This window comes from Alligator sinensis, unplaced genomic scaffold (genome assembly GCF_000455745.1).
Source record: "Alligator sinensis unplaced genomic scaffold, ASM45574v1 scaffold74_2, whole genome shotgun sequence".
Classification (NCBI taxonomy): Eukaryota; Metazoa; Chordata; order Crocodylia; family Alligatoridae; genus Alligator; species Alligator sinensis.
Window position 1 is genome coordinate 519,443 of NW_005841931.1, and position 10,774 is coordinate 530,216.

Here is a 10,774-nt window from a genome sequence, read left to right on the forward strand (position 1 = left end):
GTGTCACCTATGCCCATGCTCAAGCCCATAAACAAGTCTTTTTGTTGGTAAAGGGGTACTTCTTCACCTTTCGGTGTTCTTGTCAGACACGGGTGATGGCTTCACAATCATTTGAACTTTGGCAGCATTTGTATAAAGCAGCCCTCCAAATTTCACCAGGGACCTTTTGTGATTCCCTTGCTGTTGACCATTAGCTGCTTCGCCATGCCTCAGAAAGCAAAGGCCAGCAGTATGGTGGTCATGGAGCAGGAGGCTGATACCTCCAACACACATGGACCCAACTGGACCCAGGAAGAGCTGCAAATCTTAACTGACATTTGGCCAGAGCAAAGCATCATAGGCAGACTGGAAAATAGGAGTAATAAGCTGGTTTGTGTCTCCATTGCAAAACAATGCAGGTGCAAGGGCACAATTGTGACTGGATGCAGTTCCAGTGCAAGATCAAGGCCCTGAGATCTGTGTTTTACCATGCCAAAGATGCGAACTCTCGCTTTGGGACAGGGCAGACAATTACTCCTCTCTATGACCAGCTGTCCATCATTCTCTCCAAGGATGCAGGCAACACTCTAGGTATCCAGTGTTTCGGCACCAGGCTTATGGAGGAGGCAGAGGAGGATAACATGCTGACAGAGGCAGCTCCTCCTGACAGTGAAACTGTGAGCATGTTGGAGCAGTAAGGAGACTGCTCCATGCTCCCGGTGGATGAAGAAGAGCAATTCACCTTGATGCCAGTGCCCCCTCCCCCCACCCCAACTCCAGGGAGTAGCACAGATGAGTTGGAGGAGGAGGAGGAATGGAGAGAAACTGATGCGGCCAATGTGGTTTCTCTTCCCAGAACCCAGTCATTTGAACCCAGTCATCCCAGAACCCAGTCATCATTTTGTGCTGCTGAAACCCAAGAAGATGCATGACCAGTGACTTGTAAGTATCCTGTAACATGCCTCTTGCCACTGCCAGGCACTGCACTGATTGGGTTTGTGCTGGCTGTGCTTTTGGGTCTGGTGGGGGATTTATATTCATGTGTTGCTGGAGGCAGGTTGGCATTCTCTTTCAGGGGTGGGGGATGAGGGGCATACACCATTGTTTTGGGCAGTACAAATGGCAGGTTCTCTTTCTGTGCCTGCATGCATTTTCTCCACTGCAGGGTGGTTGGGGGAGGGGGGGGGTATAGTTAGTGGTGTGTAGTTTCCTCCTCTTGGGGGAAGAAAAAGTTTTGCTCATTTGTTTAACAGCTACCATGCCTGATGGCAGCCAGGGATGTGCCTCCCAACCTCAGACACCAGCTCGCACAACAACAGAGTGCTGCAGTGATATGCGCCGGAGGCAGCGATAGTCCCGAGAAACCTTGATGGAAGCTTTGGTGGAGTCAGCCCAAGCCAAACTGTCATGCAACAAGTCCTGGTGAAATGAACGCTGCATGTTCATGCAGTCAGAGGATGCCCTCTTGCAGCGAATGGAAGACAAGGTGTTGAAGTTGGTAGACATGGCCACAAAGTCATATGATTTGATGTTTGAAATGGTGGAATCCGTCAAAGCAGATATCAGCCGAATTTCAGCTTTAAAAAGCGGGTACAGAATGGCAAAAATAGCTCCCCTCAGCTTGCCTCTGTCCAGGAGGTAGCCAGTACAGCTGAGCCTGCTCCCTGAAATGCACGGGAGTCAAGGGAGGGTCATAACACTGTCACCAGGGCCAGGCGGCCACCACTGTCATTCAGGGAGCCAGGGCCAGTTCAGGGTGATGGTGGGGTGAAGGCAAGGAAGACTGAGTAACCGAATGCTGACAATATTGTGTTCATTACAATAAAAAATCATGTTATCTATCCTGGCTTTCTGCATCTGGCTACATATCAAATGAGTGCACGCACTCTTTTGGGCCCTGCCAAGGAGGGCAGGGGGAGGGTGACAAACAGCCACTCTGCCAAGTCACAGTCAGTTTGCAAAAGGGAAGCATTCTAACAGTCCCATAAAGTGTAAGTGGTGTCTCCCCCCTCCCTGACAAGCCGTGCATGAACACTTGCATTGTGCATAACTAGAGACTGTTTCAGATTCTGCAAAGCAGAATCCCAGATCCTTCCTTGTCTCACCCTGACAATGGGGAGCAGATCATAGAATCTGAAAATTTGGTTTGGAAGGGACCTCAGGAGGTTACATATCTAGTCCAAGCCCCTGCTCAAAGCAGGACCAACCCCAACTACATCATCCCATTCAAGGCTTTGTGTAGCTGGGTTTTAAAAACCTCCATGGATGGAGATTTCACCTCTGCTCTAGGTAACCTATTCCAGTGTTTCACCACTCTCCTTGTGAGAGAGTTTTTCCTAATATCCAACCTAAACCTCCCTTGCTGCAACTGAAGCCCATTTCTCCTTCTTATGTCATCTCCAGCTCCATCCTCTTTGCAACACCCCCTCAGGGAGTTGAAGGCTGCTATTAAATCCTCCCTCAGTCTTCTCTTCTGCAGACACAATCAGGCCATTTCCCTCTCCCTCTCCTCAAAAGTCATGTCCCCCAGGCCTCCAAACCATTTTTGTTGCCGTCTGCTAGACTCTCTCCAACTTGTGCACATCCTTTCCGTAGTGGGCAGCCCAAAACTGGACACAGGTGTGGTGTCTCCCCCCTCCCTGACAGCCATGCATGTATACTTGCATTGTGCATAACCAGAGACTGTCACATTTTTGCAAAATCAGATTTCTGTCAGACTTCGGCAAAAACCCTGAAAACCTTACAAACCTTGCCTGCCTGGGGTCCCATACAGTGTGTGTGATGTGTCACCCATCACAAGCCATGCTTCCACACAAGCACTCTGCCCTGGGGGGACAGCAGTGTAAATCCATGGTTCGAGATGACTGCAGCCTGATGAAGTGGAGTGCAGTGAAGCTTAGAGTGCCACAGCTTTGAGATGTGCAACTTGAAGGAGGACAGCACAATGAGCTCCAAAGTCACCTTTATGCATTGGTAAGGGACACCTGTGACCTGCCATTTGTGTGACCGATAAGCACTTTCGGGGGCCCCATGGAGCCAGGCAGAGTGGTAGGGCTGTCCCTACCTAAGTTGTTTCGGGTGGAATTTTTTGGTTCAACTTTCTTGTAAATGGGGCTTGTGGATAGTCATGAGGGAAGGTGCATTGTATGTTGGTTTTCAAATCAAATTCTATCCTCCCTCCCTCTGATTTTTAATAGATCCCAGTCCCCCAGCACCACTAGCCGCCGGCTGATCCCAGTGGGTGTGACAAAAGGCAGAAGAGAAAAGGAGAGGAAGAGCGTGATGACACTTCCTTGACAATTCTCTCTGCTCAGCAACTAAATTATGTTATATACTATAGTATGCATTATATTATTAAAACTATTTTATATATTACAGTATGCATTATACTTTTAAAACTATTCCATGTAGTATAGTATGCATTATACTTTTACTTGACTTTTATAATACAGATAGACTTACGTATGGAATTATATCATATAGACTTATAATGAGTTAACAGCAATAATAATAAATGTTAATGGTATTATTAATATGTGTAGTAATAGGTCTGAAAACGGGTAAATCTGCCTTATCATCCCTCCCTATTCCTGAATATTCCTGTCTGCCTGTTTCCTCAAGGGTTAGTCTTTTTTCTTGCAAAAAATGCTGACAGCATCCTCATGCTCCCCAGCATCACTGTACTTTGGGATGGGAGGAGGAAGAGGAGGGGGGGCGTTATAACAAGCATTTGACCTCCAATAACAGCCCAGGCTACAACTCTTTCCAGTAATGCCTTGACTCCATAAACACCCCCAAGCAAAGCATCCCCAGGCTGGCTGAGGAGGGTGCGTTCCTACACTCAGACAGCCCACCCCACCCAGCCCCAATTGGCCATGCACATCAATCTGCCTATGAAATAAAACATGCTACACATATAGTAATTAGTAGTAATTATTGAGTAAAAAGTCAAACAATAGAATAATAGAAGAATTCTAATTGCAGCCTGGAGTCCCTCCCTCCCTCCCTGCCTGTTGCCCCAGTGCCAAAATATGACTCTGCTTCTGGCGGGGGAAAATTCCCTCCCTCCATCCCTAGCTGGGACAGGGGTCTGGGGTCTGTTGTCACCCGTCATTAACACACACACGCACGTCAACTGAGGTCATATTACTTTTCTTTTCTTGTAGGTTTTGTAGATAAGTCACTAGTTACATGAAATACAGGTTTGGTATTGGGGTAAAAGATGATTTTTGTATTGAACATGGAGAATTCTCAAGAGATTAAAGATTCTTAACACACACACACACACACACACACACACACACACACACTGCTTCACCACTTGACTACCAATGACAGTCATTTGACAGCCAGGCCTCACAATAGGTCTTATGCATTGAGCCCCTCACTCTGGGCTCACCAGGGCCCCAGACTCCAGCCCCACCTCACACACACACATCCCATCCTCCCCCTTCCTGGTTACTGGCCATGTCTCATCAAATGATGGCGGGTACAAAATTTCCTCCCTAGGTCCCTGGTTCCCCCTGGGATAGGGCCTCTACACACACACACACACACACACACACACACACACACACATCCTGCTTCAAACTTGACTACCATTGTGCAGGGAGGCTTTCTTCAGAAGCTTACACATTGTCACACATTCCCTCCCTCTGCCCCTTATACATTGTAACCTTTGAGACATACCACAAAAACCACAAAACCATGAGAAATTTAAACACTTATAGAGGTCTATATTCCTGTCATTGCAGATGTCTACTTCCCAACAATGCCACTATCTCTGAACTCTCTGGGCCCTGGTCCTGCTAGCAGGCCAGCAAGATTTGCTGGGTTTCTCCCTTTGCCACCTTCTCTTCTGGACCCTCCTACTCTTCAGATAGCCCTGGCTTAGCCATCTTCATTCTGGGCTGCAGGCCCCTGATCCCCCTTTGTCTCTGGTGGTGGTTCTTCCTGACTGTGGCCTCTCCTAGACCCTGGCCCTGCCTTGGGCAAGTTGAGCACTCTGGGCCCTCTCTGGCTCCAGCAGTCTCCTGCTGTGGCTGATGCCAGCCTTCAGCCCCTCTCTGGGCCCTGGCCCTGTGAGATTCTGGGCTCCCCAGGCCTCACAATAGGTCTTATGCACTGAGCCCCTCACTCTGGGATCACTGGGGCCACTTGACTACCAATGATAGTCAGTGACTTTTGCCTCTGGGCTGGGGCCAAAATATCACCTATCTTCTGTGAGGCAAAATACCCTCCCTTCATCCCTATCTGGGACAGGGGTCTGGGGCCTATTGTCACCCAGCATTAACACACACGCACACACCTCAACTACTGAGGTCATATTACTCTTCTTTTCTTGTAGGTTTTGTAGATAAGTCACTGGTTACATCAAATACAGTCTTGATACCTGTTGTGCCATTGCAATCATTATTATTATTCACTGCTTGACTACCAATGGCATTGTTTATTAAAACAAAAATGTCTATTCTGTTTCAGCTGTATAGTGATTTCCCAAACAAAATAGACAGCATTTCAATTTATTGTGAAAAAATAAATAGTAAATGCTGATTTGTACTTGCTCCTGCTTCATTGATTGATTGGGGCGGGGACAGTGTTTTGACTGATTGATTGATTGATTGATTGATTGACTGATTGGGAGGGTGTTTTGGAGGTGGATGATGGAAAAACCAAAAGCCAACCATTACACAGAAGAGTTGCCCTCATTTAAGCTCCCTGCATACATGCCTGGCCAAGTATTACCCCATGCTGCTTCTTGTCTGTCAGGTTCTAGGGTGGATGGAAGGCGGTGGGTGGGGGATGACAGTATGACTATTGCTTACAGCAAGGTGCTCCTGGATTTGGGATTGTGGGTAAAGAAAGCTTTGCAGGACCTCCCATGTTTCCAGTAATGCCATGACTCCATAAATCCCCCATCTTTTCATAAACAATAGGATTGTTAAAAGTGAATGATTTGTGTGACCTCCTGTCTTCTGTGAAACTTGCATACAAGCAAAGGATCCCCACGCTGAGAAGGGTGGGCATGGCCAGCACTTCTCCCAACCAACCCCACCCACCCCTGAAATGCAATCTGTGAAAGAAAAAACACCTGACACAATTTCAACTTTGGAACTTGTATATACTTTGGTGTGGGGGAAGTGGCTTCTTTACTATCAATATTAAAAATGTTCAATCTCTGATGTCCATAGTGTTCTGCAGGGAGGGGAAGAAAAAAGAATGGGGTTTTTAACCAAAAAAGTCGAAACACGGGCTCTCACCTGCAGAACCCCTCCCCCCCCAGGTCATTGGGACGTTTATTACCTATATATCACCAGGGATGCTTCATAGTCTGGGGGGACAGTCTAGCAGGCAACGTCCACCTTGACTAATCATCGTGGTTCTGGAATGGGAATGGGAATGATGAGAAATAGGAAGGTTGGAAATATTGAAGGGTTAAGCAGTAGGTAGGAAGGTACCAAACTCCAGAAAGTTGGAAAATTACCATTCTGCTGATGCTGCTGTGCTGGGCAGTGCTAAACACCATGGTGGTGAGTGAAGCGGGAGTGTGTTCTGGAATGAGAATGGGAATTATCAGAAATAGGAAGGTTTGAAATATTGAAGGGTTAAGGAAGGGCTATCTACCACACTCTGTAAAGTTACAAAATTACCATGCTGGAGGTGTCACTGTACTCCGCACTGATCGTCATGGTAGGCGCAGTGGCAGCGGGTGGAGGGCGCCAGTGCTGGATGGAACACAAGCACGTGTCGGTGGTAGGACCAAAACAAATGAAGAAATAAGTTGCTCCTGGCTGGCTGGTGTGGAAGCAGGGGGAGAGAGGGAGGTAGGAATGGATGGGCAGGCAGAAAAAATGCTGTTTGACCCGCCTCTCCCCTCCCCTCCCCTCCTCAGGCTTACCAGCATGGCTCCACATTGGGATGGTGGGAAAAACAAGCATTCAACCTCCAATAAGAGCCCACCCTGCAACTCTTTCCAGTAATGCCATGACTCCAAAAATGGCCCTAACCAAGCAAAGCAACCCCACGCTGGCTGAGGAGGGCGCAGTCATCAGCTCTGCTAACCCAGCCCGGATTAGCCATGTCAATCTGCCTATGAATTAAAACTCACCACAAATATATATAGACTACAAAATAAAAAAAACCTTTTATTAACAAAAAAAAGGGGTACATTTCTTTTCATCTCCAAAAATAAAATAAAAAGACATAACTAACTAATACTTTAATTAATTAAATTAAATCATAAGAAATAACTAAACAATAACTGAATTAAAGTAAGTTAACTAAAGCAATAACTAAATTAAGGGAAAATTATAAATAAATAATAATATACAGGGTTAATAAAATCAAAAGTATTAGTATCAAGAAAAAAAGAATTAATATTAAGGCAATCAGGACTCATAGTAGAAATGATATCTTTTATAAAACCAATAAGATTTTTGCAATGAAATTTGCTTTAATTGTAAGCTTTCAAGCACAAACACCCTTCATCAGGCATTGGAGAAAAGATTGTAAAAGTTCTCCTGGGTAGAAATGAAAGTTCATATTTCATAGGAATTAGTATTAGAGAATTAGTATTAAAATATTAAAACAATGTATAACTATCTCTAACTATAAGTATCTATAATTGTCTATATTAAAACTATCTCTATCTATCTATCTATCTATCTATATTTAAAAACTGCACACTATTTATCTATTATCTACCTACCTACCTATTTTGTTCTTCTTTTTTGCTCTCTTCTTTCTTTGTTCTTCTTTCTTTTCTTCATTGGTTGGAGGGCTTGCTTGAAAAAAGCATGGTCAGAAGTGCAGTGGGAGGGAGGAAGGGCAGAGTTAAGGAAAACACATAAAATACAATCACAGTGCCACCTCCTGGCTAAAGAAAAAAAGCACAGCACCACCTGGTGGCAAAAGAAAGCAATTACAAGTCTTTGAGACACTTTGATACGCTCTGTGTATGCATGACACAATCGGGCATGTTAAACCGGGGCACCGGGAAATAAAATATGTCTGAGCGGGGTTAGTCAAAAGCGCTGAAAAGACTTTTAAAGTGGCGGGAAATCCCGATTGTGCAAACACAAACCCAGTTGCGGCGGCCAAAATGATAAAACACGTGTCATCTACAAGCGCCCTAAGGCACGGACTTCACCAGTTTCTCCTGGCTCTGCAGTGTACTCGCTGAGTTGTTAATTTCTGAGAAGTGCCTTACTCTATATTATATGCTGTCAGGGAGAATGGCAAAATCAGACTGTGTAAGAGCTAGTCTCTGGTTCATCATGAGAATTAAGCAGATGAATAAGCCTGTTTGAAATTCTGAACCAGAACAATCATATATGTTCATAGCAGTTACAGTTTTGTATGGAAACACTAAACATTGACTAGCAAGACAACTGTAGAAAAAAGAAAAACCAGAAAACCCCATCGGAACATATAAGATTACAGATAATAACAAAGATCCCTCTTCCTTTTACATACTTTTCAAGAACATTATTTACTGAGCACCATAGGTGCCTGAGTGTTGTTGGTAACAGATGCCATGCTTCTGCTTCAAGAGAAACAGCAGTAGCAATAGAAGTAATTTGCATTATGCTGAAGGTCAAAATTGTTTAAAATAAAGAGTCTATGACTTACTTCAAGTGCATGGATTTGAAATTCATGGGGCTCCACTGATGTGCTCTTGACTCTCCACACGCTACAAGTTGTGGGTTCAGGGCCTCAGCTAGACAGAAACGTACAAGCCAATCACACACTAGGCGGCCAATGGCCTGATCAAATTTACTTGACTTGAATGGGCCCTTCCAGTGACTACAGTAGGCCTTAGATGAGGCTCCACGAGAGGTTCAAAACTTCAAGTTATACTAGCATTATCTTTCTGCCTATAATGTTAAAAATGAAGCATTTCTAAGTGAATTGTCAAAAAGTGTGTAACTTCTTTCCAAATATATTGATAAGACCTAGACCAATACATGTGGAGAAGCATCCAACTGAAAAACAGCAAAGTTATAGTCTATTTTAATGCCAGATCATTGTTTAAAGCACTTTCTAACTGCAGCTTAACTAATATGCTGTGTTACCTCAAGTTACCATCTGCTGTCTTCTGTGTTAAATAATATTTTCATAACCCATTTTCCCTTTTATTACTTTCCCACATTGTCTAAATATTCTGATTGCAGGCTCCAACATTAATCCAGCCCCTGTAAAAACTATCTTTAAAAGTTCAGTCTCATTAATTTTGGGCCTGTGCCATCATCTTTTACAACCAGTAGCTATCACATCTCATTCCTCTTACTGTGTGTTAGATCCTTGTATTTGGAAAATGCACATTCTAATTTCTTATTTTGCTGTGTGCTATATCAAAATTACTCCCATCCCTGTTGGGACTATTTAACAAATTTAGCATAGTCACATTAGGGTTCTTTTCTAGTTTATCATGAAAATGACCCATACTCAGATTCCTAGTTCTGAGACGCATGAAAACATATTTAAGCAGTTTGACACAGCACCTATTAAAAATCTGGACAGGCATACCAAATTCATTAAAAAAGCTAATAATGTATTCAAGTGCAGACAACTGATAATCAGTATGACCTAGATTCTGGTTTTGGACTAAGCTCTCACATAATGGAGTAGCATTTCCCTAGCAGCCCTGTACACACTACTGAGACTGACTTTTGCAGCCAGATTCTATTCCACTTATTAGGCATCTAAGTAGACTTAGGTACTTGCATGTGATTCTGTTCTACCTTGTTCACATCCCTGAAAATCTATTTAATGCTTCTGCTTTTGTAGCACAGCATCATCTTACCCTTAAAAGTGAGTCAAACAAAAGCAGAAAGGAGGAGGAAGACTCACCTACCATTTTCATTAAGAGTTTTTCAGGGACTCAAGCACAATGGAATAGAATTGCATTTAGGTGCATAAGTGGTTTTAGGCACCTAACTGGTGGAATAGAATCTGGAGTTAATGATTACCTCCTCTGGCACAGGGAGGGGATGGACAGAGCCTTGGCTCCCTATACTCACTGTCCAGCACAAGTAAATTAGTGTCAGAAGTACTGTAAGTTCCTGATGGTACAGTACAGTTCTGTGAATATACATGAAGCCAGTTTTTTACCTCCCTCCCTGCCATCTGACACCTTCAGGGAAGAAATTCTACCTGATCAACACATCAAAGAGCTACTCAACACAGCTCACAAAGACACTCTCATGGACCCAGAGGGACAGACTTCCATCTTCAGCTGTCTCTGTGCAAAAATGAAGTTTATTTCCTACCTATGGGGACTTTTTACCATCTTGTACCATCTACACTTTCTCCAAAGCCTGATGAAAGGACTTTGATCCCGAAAGCTTGCAGAAAAGGACAATTTTCTTGCCATTTTCCAGTTGGTCTAATAAAAGGTATCATTTTGGAACCAAGAGTTCTAGTTTTTTGTGTGTCTTTTTGTCTCAGACCAACACAGCTACCAAGTACACCCCTGAGTACATGAAGCCAGAGCACTTGATGGGTGCATTTATATTAAGTGAAAAAAACTCTTCTACTGAAGAGCTTTTTGTAGGATCCTAAAAAAAAATAGATGCTCATGTTACTAAAAATATCCATAATTATACTAGCTAGGACAGGAATGAATGAGAAGTATCAACTTTCATAGGATCATAGCATCATAGGAAAGTAGGGATAGAAGGGACCTCATGGGCTAGGGACAGAAGTTACATATAAACTGGTATAAGTGATCAGAAACTAGTTCAAATATGTAATATAACAGAAGTTATGTGCACATAAACCATTTTCAAAATGG

General features: G+C 43.9%; 2 long non-coding RNA genes across 2 annotated transcripts in view; one reads left to right on the forward strand and one right to left on the reverse strand.

Annotated features, from left to right (window-relative positions):
• Nucleotides 1–1,820, forward strand: part of LOC102372289 — a 10,637-nt gene extending 8,817 nt beyond the window's left edge. Inside the window, exons 3-4 of the long non-coding RNA XR_323312.1 lie at nucleotides 836–921; nucleotides 1,233–1,820. This is a non-coding gene — a long non-coding RNA (uncharacterized LOC102372289). The remainder of the gene's footprint in view (nucleotides 1–835; nucleotides 922–1,232) is intronic.
• A 4,273-nt stretch (nucleotides 1,821–6,093) lies between these two features.
• On the reverse strand, nucleotides 6,094–6,768 carry LOC102372456. The gene is made up of 4 exons (XR_323313.1): nucleotides 6,630–6,768; nucleotides 6,464–6,531; nucleotides 6,283–6,361; nucleotides 6,094–6,174 (listed from the first exon to the last, which is right to left on the reverse strand). It is a non-coding gene; the product is annotated as an uncharacterized LOC102372456 (long non-coding RNA).
• Nucleotides 6,769–10,774: the final 4,006 nt, after the last annotated feature.